A 15,935-nucleotide genomic window follows, 5' to 3' on the forward strand; every position below is an offset into this window, starting at 1 on the left:
CCCACCCAGTCTAATCCCACCCTTCCCGCACCCCTGAATATCCCACCCAGTCTAATCCCAAACTCCCCCTCACTCCCCGCACACTTTAATATGCCACCCAGTCTAGTCCCACTCTCCCCCTCACTCCCCACACCCTTTAATATCCCACCCAGTCTAATCCCACTCTCCCCATCACTCCCCGCACCTTTTAATATCCCACCCAGTCTAATCCCACTCTCCCCCTCACTCCCCGAATGCTTTAATATCCCACCCAGTCTATTCCCACTCTCCTCCTCACTCCCCACACCCTTTAATATCCCACCCAGTCTCCCTCTCACTCCCCGCACCCTTTAATATCCCACCCAGTCTAATCCCACTCTCCTCCTCACTCCCCACACCCTTTAATATCCCACCAAGTCTAAACCCACTCTCCCCGCACACTTTAATATCCCACCCAGTCTAATCCCACTCTCCCTCTCACTCCCCGCACCCTTTAATATCCCACCCAGTCTAATCCCACACTCCCCCTCACCTCCCGAATGCTTTAATATCCCACCCAGTCTAATCCCACTCTCCCCCTCACCATTTAATATCAAACCCAATCTAAACCCACTCTCCCGCTCACTCCCCGCACCCTTTAATATCCCACCCAGTCTAATCCCAGTCTCCCCCTTACTCCCCGCACCCTTTAATATCCCAACCAGTCTAAAACCACTCTCCCCCTCACTGCCCGCACCCATTAATATCCCATCCAGTTTAATCCCACTCTCCCCCTCACTCCCCGCACCCTTTAATATCCCACCCAGTCTAATCCCAATCTCCCCCTCACTCCCCGCCCCCTTTAATATGCCACCCAGTCTAATCCCACTCTCCCCCTCACTCCCCACATCCTTAAATATAGCACCCAGTCTAAGCCCACTCTCCCCCTCCCTCCCCGCACCCTTTAATATCCCACCCAGTCTGATCCCACTCTCCCCCTCACTCCCCGCACCCTTTAATATCCAACCCAGTCTAATCCCAATCTCCCCCTCACTCCCCGCACCCTTTAATATCCCACCCAGTCTAATCCCAATCTCCCCCTCACTCCCCGCACCCTTTAATATCCCACCCAGTCTAATCCCACCCTCCACGCACCCTTTAATATCCCACCCAGTCTAATCCCACTCTCCCCCTCACTCCCCGCACCATTTAATATACCACCCAGTCTAATCCCACCATCCCCGCACCCTTTAATATCCCACCCAGTCTAATCTAAATCTCCCCCTCACTCCCTGCACCCTTTAATATGCCACCCAGTCTAATCCCACTCTCCCCCTCACTACCCGCACCCTTTAATATCCCACCCAGTCTAATCCCACTGTCCCTCTCACTCCCCACACCCTTTAATATCCCACCCAGTCTAATCCCACTCTCCCCCTCACACCCCGCACCCTTTAATATCCCACCCAGTCTAATCCCACTCTCCCCCTCACTCCCCGCACACTTTACTATCCCACCCAGTCTAATCCCACACTCCCCCTCACTCCCCGAATGCTTTAATATCCCACCAAGTATAATGCCTCTCTCCGCCTCACTACCCGAATGCTTTAATATCCCACCCAGTCTAATCCCACTCTCCCCCTCACCCTTTAATATCCCACCCAGTCTAATCCCACTCTCCCGCTCACTCCCCGCAACCTTTAATATCCCACCCAGTCTAATCCCACTCTCCCCCTCACCCTTTAATGTCCCACCCAGTCTAAAACCACTCTCCCCCTCACTCCCCGCACCCTTTAATATCATATCCAGTCTAATCCCACTCTCCCCCTCACTCCCCGCACCCTTTAATATCATATCCAGTCTAATCCCACTCTCCCCCACACTCCCCGCATCCTTTAATATCCCACCCAGACTAATCCCACCCTCCCCGCACCATTTAATATCCCACCCAGTCTAATCCCAATCTCCCGCTCACTCCCCGCCCCCTTTAATATGCCACCCAGTCTAGTCCCACTCTCCCCCTCACTCCCCGCACCCTTCAATATACCACCCAGTCTAATCCCACTCTCCTCATCACTCACCACACCCTTTAATATCCTACCCAGTCTAAACCCACTCTCCACGCACACTTTAATGTCCCACCCAGTCTAATCCCACTCTCCCACTCCCTCCCCGAATGCTTTAATATCCCACCCAGTCTAATCCCACTCTCCCCCTCACTCCCCGAATGCTTTAATATCCTATCCAGTCTAATCCCACTCTCCCCCTCACCCTTTAATATCCCACCCAATCTAAACCCACTCTCCCGCTCACTCTCCGCAACCTTTAATATCCCACCCAGTCTAATCCCAGTCTCACCTCACCCCCCGCACCCTTTAATATCCCAGCCAGTCGAATCCCACTCTCCCCCTCACTCCCCACACACTTTAATATCCCACCCAGTCTAATCCCACTCTCCCCCTCACTCCCCGCACCGTTTAATATCCCACCCAGTCTAATCCCACTCTCCCCCTCACTCACCGCACCCTTTAATATCCCACCCAGTCTAATCCCACCCTACCCACACCCTTTAATATCCCACCCAGTCTAATCCCACTCTCCCCCTCACTCCCCGAATGCTTTAATAACCCACCCAGTCTAATCCCACTCTCCCCCTCACTCCCCGCACCCTTTAATATACCACCCAGTCTAATCCCACTCTCCTCCTCAGTCCCCACACCCTTTAATATCCCACCCAGTCTAAACCCACTCTCCACGCACACTTTAATATCCCACCCAGTCTAATCCCACTCTCCCCCTCACTCCCCGCACCCTTTAATATCCCACCCAGTCTAATCCCACTCTCCCCCCCAACTCCCCGAATGCTTTAATATCCAACCCAGTCTAATCCCACTCTCCCCATCACTCCCCGAATGCTTTAATATCCCACCCAGTCTAATCCCAATCTCCCCTTCACACCCCGCACCTTTTAATACCCCAACCAGTCTAATCCCACTCTCCCCATCACTCCCCGCACCGGTTAATATCCAACCTAGTCTAATCCCAATCTCCACCTCACCCCCACACCCTTTAATATCCCACCCAGTCTAATCCCACTCTCCCCCTCACTCCCCGCACCCTTTAATATCCCACCCAGTCTAATCCCACTCTCCCCCTCACTCACCGCACCCTTTAATATCCCACCCCTTCTAATCCCACCCTACCCACACCCTTTAATATACCACCCAGTCTAATCCCACTCTCCCCCTCACTCCCCGAATGCTTTAATATCCCACCCAGTCTAATCCCACTCTCCCCCTCACCCTTTAATATCCCACCCAGTCTAATCCCACTCTCCCCCTCACTCCCCGAATGCTTTAATATCCCACCCAGTCTAACCCCACTCTCCACCTCACCCTTTAATATACCACCCAGTCTAATCCCACTCTCCTCCTCACTCCCCACACTCTTTAATATCCCACCCAGTCTAAACCCTCTCCCCACGCACACTTTAATATCCCACCCAGTCTAATCCCACTCTCACTCTCACTCCCCGAATGCTTTAATAGCCCACCCAGTCTAATCCCACTCTCCCCCTCACTCCCCGAATGCTTTAATATCCCACCCAGTCTTATCCCACTCTCCCACTCACCCTTTAATATCCCACCCAATCTAAACACACTCTCCCGCTCACTCCCCACACCCTTTAATATCCCACCCAGTCTAATCCCACTCTCACCTCACTCCCCACACACTTTAATATTCCACCCAGTCTAATCCCACTCTCCCCTTCACTCCCCGCACCCTTTAATATCCCACCCAGTCTAATCCCACTCTCCCCCTCACACCCCACACCCTTTAATATCCCACCCAGTCTAATCCAACTCTCCCCGTCACTCCCCGCACCCTTTATTATCCCATCCAGTCTAATCCCACTCTCCCCCTCACTCCCCGCACCTTTTAATATCCCACCCAGTCTAATCCCACCCTCCCCGCAACCTTTAATATCCCACCCAGTCTAATCCCAATCTCCCCCTCACTCACCGCACCCTTTATTATCCCATCCAGTCTAATCCCACTGTCCCCCACACTCCCCGCATCCTTTAATATCCCACCCAGACTAATCCCACCCTCCCCGCACCATTTAATATCCCACCCAGTCTAATCCCAATCTCCCCCTCACTCCCCGCCCCCTTTAATATGCCACCCAGTCTAATCCCACTCTCCCCCTCACTCCCCGCACCCTTCAATATACCACCCAGTCTAATCCCACTCTCCTCCTCACTCCCCACACCCTTTAATATCCCACCCAGTCTAAACCCACTCTCCACGCACACTTTAAAGTCCCACCCAGTCTAATCCCACTCTCCCCCTCACTCCCCGAATGCTTTAATATCCCACCCAGTCTAATGCCACTCTCCCCATCACTCCCCGAATGCTTTAATATCCCAACCAGTCTAATCCCACTCTCCCCTTCACTCCCCGCACCCTTTAATATCCCAACCAGTCTAATCCCACTCTCCCCATCACTCCCCGCACCGTTTAATATCCAACCCAGTCTAATCCCAATCTCCCCCTCACCCCCACACCCTTTAATATCCCACCCAGTCTAATCCCACTCTCCCCCTCACTCCCCGCACCCTTTAATATCCCACCCAGTCGAATCCCACTCTCCCCCTCACTCACCGCACCCTTTAATATCCCACCCCGTCTAATCCCACCCTACCCACACCCTTTAATATCCCACCCAGTCTAATCCCACTCTCCCCCTCACTCCCCGAATGCTTTATTATCCCACCCAGTCTAATCCCTCTCTCCCCCTCACCCTTTAATATCCCTCCCAGCCTAATCCCTCTCTCCCCCTCACTCCCCGAATGCTTTAATATCCCACCCAGTCTAATCCCACTCTCCCCCTCACCCTTTAATATACCACCCAGTCTAATCCCACTCTCCTCCTCACTCCCCACACTCTTTAATATCCCACCCAGTCTAAACCCACTCTCCACGCACGCTTTAATATCCCACCCAGTCTAATCCCACTCTCACTCTCACTCCCCGAATGCTTTAATATCCCACCCAGTCTAATCCAACTCTCCCCCTCACTCCCCGAATGCTTTAATATCCCACCCAGTCTTATCCCACTCTCCCCCTCACCCTTTAATATCCCACCCATCTAAACACACTCTCCCGCTCACTCCCCACACCCTTTAATATCCCACCCAGTCTAATCCCACTCTCACCTCACTCCCCACACCCTTTAATATCCCACCCAGTCTAACCCACTCTCCACCTCACTCCCCGCACCCTTTAATATCCCACCCAGTCTAATCCCACTCTCCCCCTCACACCCCACACCCTTTAATATCCCACCCAGTCTAATCCCACTTTCCCCATTACTCCCCGCACCCTTTATTATCCCATCCAGTCTAATCCCACTCTCCCCCTCACTCCCCGCACCTTTTAATATCCCACCCAGTCTAATCCCACCCTCCCCGCACCCTTTAATATCCCACCCAGTCTAATCCCAATTTCCCCCTAACTCACCGCACCCTTTATTATCCCATCCAGTCTAATCCCACTCTCCCCCTCACTCCCCGCACATTTTAATATCCCACCCAGTCTAATCCAACTCTCCCCCTCACTCCCCACACCCTTTAATATCCCACCCAGTCTAATCCCACCCTCCCCGCACCCTTTAATATCCCACCCAGTCTAATCCCATTCTCCCCCTCACTCCCCGCACCCTTTAATATCCCACCCAGTCTAATCGCACTCTCCCCCTCACTCCCCGCACCCTTTAATATCCCACCCAGTCTACACCCACTCTCCCCGCACACTTTACTATCCCACCCAGTCTAATCCCACACTCCCCCTCACTCCCCGAATGCTTTAATATCCCACCCAGTCCAATGCCTCTCTCCCCCTCACTCCCCGAATGCTTTAATATCCCACCCAGTCTAAAACCACTCTCCCCCTCACTCCCCGCACCCTTTAATATCATATCCAGTCTAATCCCACTCTCCCCCTCACTCCCCGCACCCTTTAATATCATATCCAGTCTAATCCCACTCTCCCCCACACTCCCCGCATCCTTTAATATCCCACCCAGACTAATCCCACCCTCCCCGCACCATTTAATATCCCACCCAGTCTAATCCCAATCTCCCGCTCACTCCCCGCCCCCTTTAATATGCCACCCAGTCTAATCCCACTCTCCCCCTCACTCCCCGCACCCTTCAATATACCACCCAGTCTAATCCCACTCTCCTCATCACTCACCACACCCTTTAATATCCTACCCAGTCTAAACCCACTCTCCACGCACACTTTAATGTCTCACCCAGTCTAATCCCACTCTCCCACTCCCTCCCCGAATGCTTTAATATCCCACCCAGTCTAATCCCACTCTCCCCCTCACTCCCCGAATGTTTTAATATCCTATCCAGCCTAATCCCACTCTCCCCCTCACCCTTTAATATCCCACCCAATCTAAACCCACTCTCCCGCTCACTCTCCGCAACCTTTAATATCCCACCCAGTCTAATCCCAGTCTCACCTCACCCCCCGCACCCTTTAATATCCCAGCCAGTCTAATCCCACCCTACCCACACCCTTTAATATCCCACCCAGTCTAATCCCACTCTCCCCCTCACTCCCCGAATGCTTTAATAACCCACCCAGTCTAATCCCACTCTCCCCCTCACTCCCCGCACCCTTTAATATACCACCCAGTCTAATCCCACTCTCCTCCTCAGTCCCCACACCCTTTAATATCCCACCCAGTCTAAACCCACTCTCCACGCACACTTTAATATCCCACCCAGTCTAATCCCACTCTCCCCCTCACTCCCCGCACCCTTTAATATCCCACCCAGTCTAATCCCACTCTCCCCCCAACTCCCCGAATGCTTTAATATCCAACCCAGTCTAATCCCACTCTCCCCATCACTCCCCGAATGCTTTAATATCCCACCCAGTCTAATCCCAATCTCCCCTTCACACCCCGCACCCTTTAATACCCCAACCAGTCTAATCCCACTCTCCCCATCACTCCCCGCACCGGTTAATATCCAACCTAGTCTAATCCCAATCTCCACCTCACCCCCACACCCTTTAATATCCCACCCAGTCTAATCCCACTCTCCCCCTCACTCCCCGCACCCTTTAATATCCCACCCAGTCTAATCCCACTCTCCCCCTCACTCACCGCACCCTTTAATATCCCACCCCTTCTAATCCCACCCTACCCACACCCTTTAATATCCCACCCAGTCTAATCCCACTCTCCCCCTCACTCCCCGAATGCTTTAATATCCCACCCAGTCTAATCCCACTCTCCCCCTCACCCTTTAATATCCCACCCAGTCTAATCCCACTCTCCCCCTCACTCCCCGAATGCTTTAATATCCCACCCAGTCTAACCCCACTCTCCACCTCACCCTTTAATATACCACCCAGTCTAATCCCACTCTCCTCCTCACTCCCAACACTCTTTAATATCCCACCCAGTCTAAACCCTCTCTCCACGCACACTTTAATATCCCACCCAGTCTAATCCCACTCTCACTCTCACTCCCCGAATGCTTTAATAGCCCACCCAGTCTAATCCCACTCTCCCCCTCACTCCCCGAATGCTTTAATATCCCACCCAGTCTTATCCCACTCTCCCACTCACCCTTTAATATCCCACCCAATCTAAACACACTCTCCCGCTCACTCCCCACACCCTTTAATATCCCACCCAGTTTAATCCCACTCTCACCTCACTCCCCACACACTTTAATATTCCACCCAGTCTAATCCCACTCTCCCCTTCACTCCCCGCACCCTTTAATATCCCACCCAGTCTAATCCCACTCTCCCCCTCACACCCCACACCCTTTAATATCCCACCCAGTCTAATCCAACTCTCCCCGTCACTCCCCGCACCCTTTATTATCCCATCCAGTCTAATCCCACTCTCCCCCTCACTACCCGCACCTTTTAATATCCCACCCAGTCTAATCCCACCCTCCCCGCAACCTTTAATATCCCACCCAGTCTAATCCCAATCTCCCCCTCACTCACCGCACCCTTTATTATCCCATCCAGTCTAATCCCACTGTCCCCCACACTCCCCGCATCCTTTAATATCCCACCCAGACTAATCCCACCCTCCCCGCACCATTTAATATCCCACCCAGTCTAATCCCAATCTCCCCCTCACTCCCCGCCCCCTTTAATATGCCACCCAGTCTAATCCCACTCTCCCCCTCACTCCCCGCACCCTTCAATATACCACCCAGTCTAATCCCACTCTCCTCCTCACTCCCCACACCCTTTAATATCCCACCCAGTCTAAACCCACTCTCCACGCACACTTTAAAGTCCCACCCAGTCTAATCCCACTCTCCCCCTCACTCCCCGAATGCTTTAATATCCCACCCAGTCTAATGCCACTCTCCCCATCACTCCCCGAATGCTTTAATATCCCAACCAGTCTAATCCCACTCTCCCCTTCACTCCCCGCACCCTTTAATATCCCAACCAGTCTAATCCCACTCTCCCCATCACTCCCCGCACCGTTTAATATCCAACCCAGTCTAATCCCAATCTCCCCCTCACCCCCACATCCTTTAATATCCCACCCAGTCTAATCCCACTCTCCCCCTCACTCCCCGCACCCTTTAATATCCCACCCAGTCGAATCCCACTCTCCCCCTCACTCACCGCACCCTTTAATATCCCACCCCGTCTAATCCCACCCTACCCACACCCTTTAATATCCCACCCAGTCTAATCCCACTCTCCCGCTCACTCCCCGAATGCTTTATTATCCCACCCAGTCTAATCCCTCTCTCCCCCTCACCCTTTAATATCCCTCCCAGCCTAATCCCTCTCTCCCCCTCACTCCCCGAATGCTTTAATATCCCACCCAGTCTAATCCCACTCTCCCCCTCACCCTTTAATATACCACCCAGTCTAATCCCACTCTCCTCCTCACTCCCCACACTCTTTAATATCCCACCCAGTCTAAACCCACTCTCCACGCACGCTTTAATATCCCACCCAGTCTAATCCCACTCTCACTCTCACTCCCCGAATGCTTTAATATCCCACCCAGTCTAATCCAACTCTCCCCCTCACTCCCCGAATGCTTTAATATCCCACCCAGTCTTATCCCACTCTCCCCCTCACCCTTTAATATCCCACCCATCTAAACACACTCTCCCGCTCACTCCCCACACCCTTTAATATCCCACCCAGTCTAATCCCACTCTCACCTCACTCCCCACACCCTTTAATATCCCACCCAGTCTAACCCACTCTCCACCTCACTCCCCGCACCCTTTAATATCCCACCCAGTCTAATCCCACTCTCCCCCTCACACCCCACACCCTTTAATATCCCACCCAGTCTAATCCCACTTTCCCCATTACTCCCCGCACCCTTTATTATCCCATCCAGTCTAATCCCACTCTCCCCCTCACTCCCCGCACCTTTTAATATCCCACCCAGTCTAATCCCACCCTCCCCGCACCCTTTAATATCCCACCCAGTCTAATCCCAATTTCCCCCTCACTCACCGCACCCTTTATTATCCCATCCAGTCTAATCCCACTCTCCCCCTCACTCCCCGCACATTTTAATATCCCACCCAGTCTAATCCAACTCTCCCCCTCACTCCCCACACCCTTTAATATCCCACCCAGTCTAATCCCACCCTCCCCGCACCCTTTAATATCCCACCCAGTCTAATCCCATTCTCCCCCTCACTCCCCGCACCCTTTAATATCCCACCCAGTCTAATCGCACTCTCCCCCTCACTCCCCGCACCCTTTAATATCCCACCCAGTCTACACCCACTCTCCCCGCACACTTTACTATCCCACCCAGTCTAATCCCACACTCCCCCTCACTCCCCGAATGCTTTAATATCCCACCCAGTCCAATGCCTCTCTCCCCCTCACTCCCCGAATGCTTTAATATCCCACCCAGTCTAATCCCACTCTCCCCCTCACCCTTTAATATCCCACCCAGTCTATTCCCACTCTCCCCATCACTCCCCGCACCCTTTAATGTCCCAACCAGTCTAAAACCACTCTCCCCCTCACTAACCTCACCCTTTAATATCATATCCAGTCTAATCCCACTCTCCCCCACACTCCCCGTATCCTTTAATATCCCACCCAGACTAATCCCACCCTCCCCGCACCATTTAATATCCCACCCAGTCTAATCCCAATCTCCCCCTCACTCCCCGCACCCTTTAATATGCTACCCAGTCTAATCCCACTCTCCCCCTCACTCCCCACACCCTTTAATATCGCACCCAGTCTAATCCCACTTTCCCCCTCACTCCCCGCACCCTTCAATATACCACCCAGTCTAATCCCACTCTCCTCCTCACTCCCCAAACCCTTTAATATCCCACCCAGTCTAAACCCACTCTCCACGCACACTTTAATGTCCCACCCAGTCTAATCCCACTCTCCCTCTCACTCCCCGAATGCTTTAATATCCCACCCAGTCTAATCCCACTCTCCCCCTCACTCCCCGAATGCTTTAATATCCTACCCAGTCTAATCCCACTCTCCCCCTCACCCTTTAATATCCCACGCAATCTAAACCCACTCTCCCGCTCACTCCCCGCAACCTTTAATATCCCACCCAGTCTAATCCCAGTCTCACCTCACCCCCCGCACCCTTTAATATCCCAGCCAGTCGAATCCCACTCTCCCCCTCACTCCCCACACACTTTAATATCCCACCCAGTCTAATCCCACTCTCCCCCTCACTCCCCGCACCCTTTAATATCCCACCCAGTCTAATCCCACTCTCCCCCTCACTCCCCGCACCCTTTAATATCCCACCCAGTCTAATCCCACTCTCTCCCTCACTCAGCGCACCCTTTAATATCCCACCCAGTCTAATCCCACCCTACCCACACAATTTAATATCCCACCCAGTCTAATCCCACTCTCCCCCTCACTACTCGAATGCTTTAATATCCCACCCAGTCTAATCCCACTCTCCCCCTCACTCCCCACACCCTTTAATATAGCACCCAGTCTAATCCCCTAATCCCACTCTCCCCCTCACTCCCCGCACCCTTTAATATACCACCCAGTCTAATCCCACTCTCCTCCTCACTCCCCACACCCTTTCATATCCCACCCAGTATAAACCCACTCTCCACGCACACTTTAATATCCCACCCAGTCTAATCCCACTCTCCCCCCCACTCCCCGAATGCTTTAATATCCCACCCAGTCTAATGCCACTCTCCCCCTCACTCCCCGAATGCTTTAATATCCCACCCAGTCTAATCCCACTCTCCCCCTCACTCCCCGCACCCTTTAATATCCCACCCAGTCTAATCCCACTCTCCCCCCAACTCCCCGAATGATTTAATATCCAACCCAGTCTAATCCCACTCTCCCCATCACTCCCCGAATGCTTTAATATCCCACCCAGTCTAATCCCAATCTCCCCTTCACACCCCGCACCCTTTAATACCCCAACCAGTCTAATCCCACTCTCCCCATCACTCCCCGCACCGGTTAATATCCAACCTAGTCTAATCCCAATCTCCACCTCACCCCCACACCCTTTAATATCCCACCCAGTCTAATCCCACTCTCCCCCTCACTCCCCGCACCCTTTAATATCCCACCCAGTCTAATCCCACTCTCCCCCCTCACTCACCGCACCCTTTAATATCCCACCCCTTCTAATCCCACCCTACCCACACCCTTTAATATCCCACCCAGTCTAATCCCACTCTCCCCCTCACTCCCCGAATGCTTTAATATCCCACCCAGTCTAATCCCACTCTCCCCCTCACCCTTTAATATCCCACCCAGTCTAATCCCACTCTCCCCCTCACTCCCCGAATGCTTTAATATCCCACCCAGTCTAATCCCACTCTCCACCTCACCCTTTAATATACCACCCAGTCTAATCCCACTCTCCTCCTCACTCCCCACACTATTTAATATCCCACCCAGTCTAAACCCTCTCTCCACGCACACTTTAATATCCCACCCAGTCTAATCCCACTCTCACTCTCACTCCCCGAATGCTTTAATATCCCACCCAGTCTAATCCCACTCTCCCCCTCACTCCCCGAATGCTTTAATATCCCACCCAGTCTTATCCCACTCTCCCACTCACCCTTTAATATCCCACCCAATCTAAACACACTCTCCCGCTCACTCCCCACACCCTTTAATATCCCACCCAGTCTAATCCCACTCTCACCTCACTCCCCACACACTTTAATATTCCACCCAGTCGAATCCCACTCTCCCCTTCACTCCCCGCACCCTTTAATATCCCACCCAGTCTAATCCCACTCTCCCCCTCACACCCCACACCCTTTAATATCCCACCCAGTCTAATCCCACTCTCCCCGTCACTCCCCGCACCCTGTATTATCCCATCCAGTCTAATCCCACTCTCCCCCTCACTCCCCGCACCTTTTAATATCCCACCCAGTCTAATCCCACCCTCCCCGCAACCTTTAATATCCCACCCAGTCTAATCCCAATCTCCCCCTCACTCACCGCACCCTTTATTATCCCATCCAGTCTAATCCCACTGTCCCCCACACTCCCCGCATCCTTTAATATCCCACCCAGACTAATCCCACCCTCCCCGCACCATTTAATATCCCACCCAGTCTAATCCCAATCTCCCCCTCACTCCCCGCCCCCTTTAATATGCCACCCAGTCTAATCCCACTCTCCCTCTCACTCCCCGCACCCTTCAATATAGCACCCCGTCTAATCCCACTCTCCTCCTCACTCCCCACACCCTTTAATATCCCACCCAGTCTAAACCCACTCTCCACGCACACTTTAAAGTCCCACCCAGTCTAATCCCACTCTCCCCCTCACTCCCCGAATGCTTTAATATCCCACCCAGTCTAATGCCACTCTCCCCATCACTCCCCGAATGCTTTAATATCCCAACCAGTCTAATCCCACTCTCCCCTTCACTCCCCGCACCCTTTAATATCCCAACCAGTCTAATCCCACTCTCCCCATCACTCCCCGCACCGTTTAATATCCAACCCAGTCTAATCCCAATCTCCCCCTCACCCCCACACCCTTTAATATCCCACCCAGTCTAATCCCACTCTCCCCCTCACTCCCCGCACCCTTTAATATCCCACCCAGTCGAATCCCACTCTCCCCCTCACTCACCGCACCCTTTAATATCCCACCCCGTCTAATCCCACCCTACCCACACCCTTTAATATCCCACCCAGTCTAATCCCACTCTCCCCCTCACTCCCCGAATGCTTTATTATCCCACCCAGTCTAATCCCTCTCTCCCCCTCACCCTTTAATATCCCTCCCAGCCTAATCCCTCTCTCCCCCTCACTCCCCGAATGCTTTAATATCCCACCCAGTCTAATCCCACTCTCCCCCTCACCCTTTAATATACCACCCAGTCTAATCCCACTCTCCTCCTCACTCCCCACACTCTTTAATATCCCACCCAGTCTAAACCCACTCTCCACGCACGCTTTAATATCCCACCCAGTCTAATCCCACTCTCACTCTCACTCCCCGAATGCTTTAATATCCCACCCAGTCTAATCCAACTCTCCCCCTCACTCCCCGAATGCTTTAATATCCCACCCAGTCTTATCCCACTCTCCCCCTCACCCTTTAATATCCCACCCATCTAAACACACTCTCCCGCTCACTCCCCACACCCTTTAATATCCCACCCAGTCTAATCCCACTCTCACCTCACTCCCCACACCCTTTAATATCCCACCCAATCTAACCCACTCTCCACCTCACTCCCCGCACTCTTTAATATCCCACCCAGTCTAATCCCACTCTCCCCCTCACACCCCACACCCTTTAATATCCCAACCAGTCTAATCCCACTTTCCCCATTACTCCCCGCACCCTTTATTATCCCATCCAGTCTAATCCCACTCTCCCCCTCACTCCCCGCACCTTTTAATATCCCACCCAGTCTAATCCCACCCTCCCCGCACCCTTTAATATCCCACCCAGTCTAATCCCAATTTCCCCCTCACTCACCGCACCCTTTATTATCCCATCCAGTCTAATCCCACTCTCCCCCTCACTCCCCGCACATTTTAATATCCCACCCAGTCTAATCCAACTCTCCCCCTCACTCCCCACACCCTTTAATATCCCATGCAGTCTAAAACCACTCTCCCCCTCATTCCCCGCACCCTTTAATATCCCATCCAGTCTAATCCCACTCTCCCCCTCACTCCCCGCACCCTTTAATATCCCACCCAGTCTAATCCCACCCTCCCCGCACCCTTTAATATCCCACCCAGTCTAATCCCATTCTCCCCCTCACTCCCCGCACCCTTTAATATCCCACCCAGTCTAATCGCACTCTCCCCCTCACTCCCCGCACCCTTTAATATCCCACCCAGTCTACACCCACTCTCCCCGCACACTTTACTATCCCACCCAGTCTAATCCCACACTCCCCCTCACTCCCCGAATGCTTTAATATCCCACCCAGTCCAATGCCTCTCTCCCCCTCACTCCCCGAATGCTTTAATATCCCACCCAGTCTAAACCCACTCTCCACGCACACTTTAATGTCCCACCCAGTCTAATCCCACTCTCCCTCTCACTCCCCGAATGCTTTAATATCCCACCCAGTCTAATCCCACTCTCCCCCTCACTCCCCGAATGCTTTAATATCCTACCCAGTCTAATCCCACTCTCCCCCTCACCCTTTAATATCCCACGCAATCTAAACCCACTCTCCCGCTCACTCCCCGCAACCTTTAATATCCCACCCAGTCTAATCCCAGTCTCACCTCACCCCCCGCACCCTTTAATATCCCAGCCAGTCGAATCCCACTCTCCCCCTCATTCCCCACACACTTTAATATCCCACCCAGTCTAATCCCACTCTCCCCCTCACTCCCCGCACCCTTTAATATCCCACCCAGTCTAATCCCACTCTCCCCCTCACTCCCCGCACCCTTTAATATCCCACCCAGTCTAATCCCACTCTCTCCCTCACTCAGCGCACCCTTTAATATCCCACCCAGTCTAATCCCACCCTACCCACACAATTTAATATCCCACCCAGTCTAATCCCACTCTCCCCCTCACTACTCGAATGCTTTAATATCCCACCCAGTCTAATCCCACTCTCCCCCTCACTCCCCACACCCTTTAATATAGCACCCAGTCTAATCCCCTAATCCCACTCTCCCCCTCACTCCCCGCACCCTTTAATATACCACCCAGTCTAATCCCACTCTCCTCCTCACTCCCCGCACCCTTTAATATCCCACCCAGTCTAATCCCACTCTCCCCATCACTCCCCGCACCGTTTAATATCCAACCCAGTCTAATCCCAATCTCCCCCTCACTCCCCACACACTTTAATATCCCACCCAGTCTAATCCCACTCTCCCCCTCACTCCCCGCACCCTTTAATCGCCCACCCAGTCTAATCCCACTCTCCCCCTCACTCACCGCACCCTTTAATATCCCACCCAGTCTAATCCCACTCTCCCCTTCACTCCCCGCACCCTTTAATATACCACCCTGTCTAATCCCACTCTCCTCCTCACTCCACACACCCTTTAATATCCCACCCAGTCTAAACCCACTCTCCACGCACACTTAAATATCCCACCCAGTCTAATCCCACTCTCCCTCTAACTCCCCGAATGCTTTAATATCCCACCCAGTCTAATCACACTCTCCCCCTCACTTCCCGAATGCTTTAATATCCCACCCAATCTAATCCCACTCTCACCTCACTCCCCACACCCGTTAAAATCCCACCCAGTCTAATCCCACTCTCCACTTCACTCCCCGCACCCTTTAATATCCCACCCAGTCTAATCACAATCTCCCCCTCACTCACCGCACCCTTTATTATACCAACCAGTCTAATCCCACTCTCCCCCTCACTCCCCACACCCTTTAATATCCCACCCAGTCTAAAACCACTCTCCCCCTCACTCACCGCACCCTTTAAT

The sequence above is a fragment of the Carcharodon carcharias genome, chromosome 35, assembly GCF_017639515.1.
Source record: "Carcharodon carcharias isolate sCarCar2 chromosome 35, sCarCar2.pri, whole genome shotgun sequence".
Classification (NCBI taxonomy): domain Eukaryota; kingdom Metazoa; phylum Chordata; class Chondrichthyes; order Lamniformes; family Lamnidae; genus Carcharodon; species Carcharodon carcharias.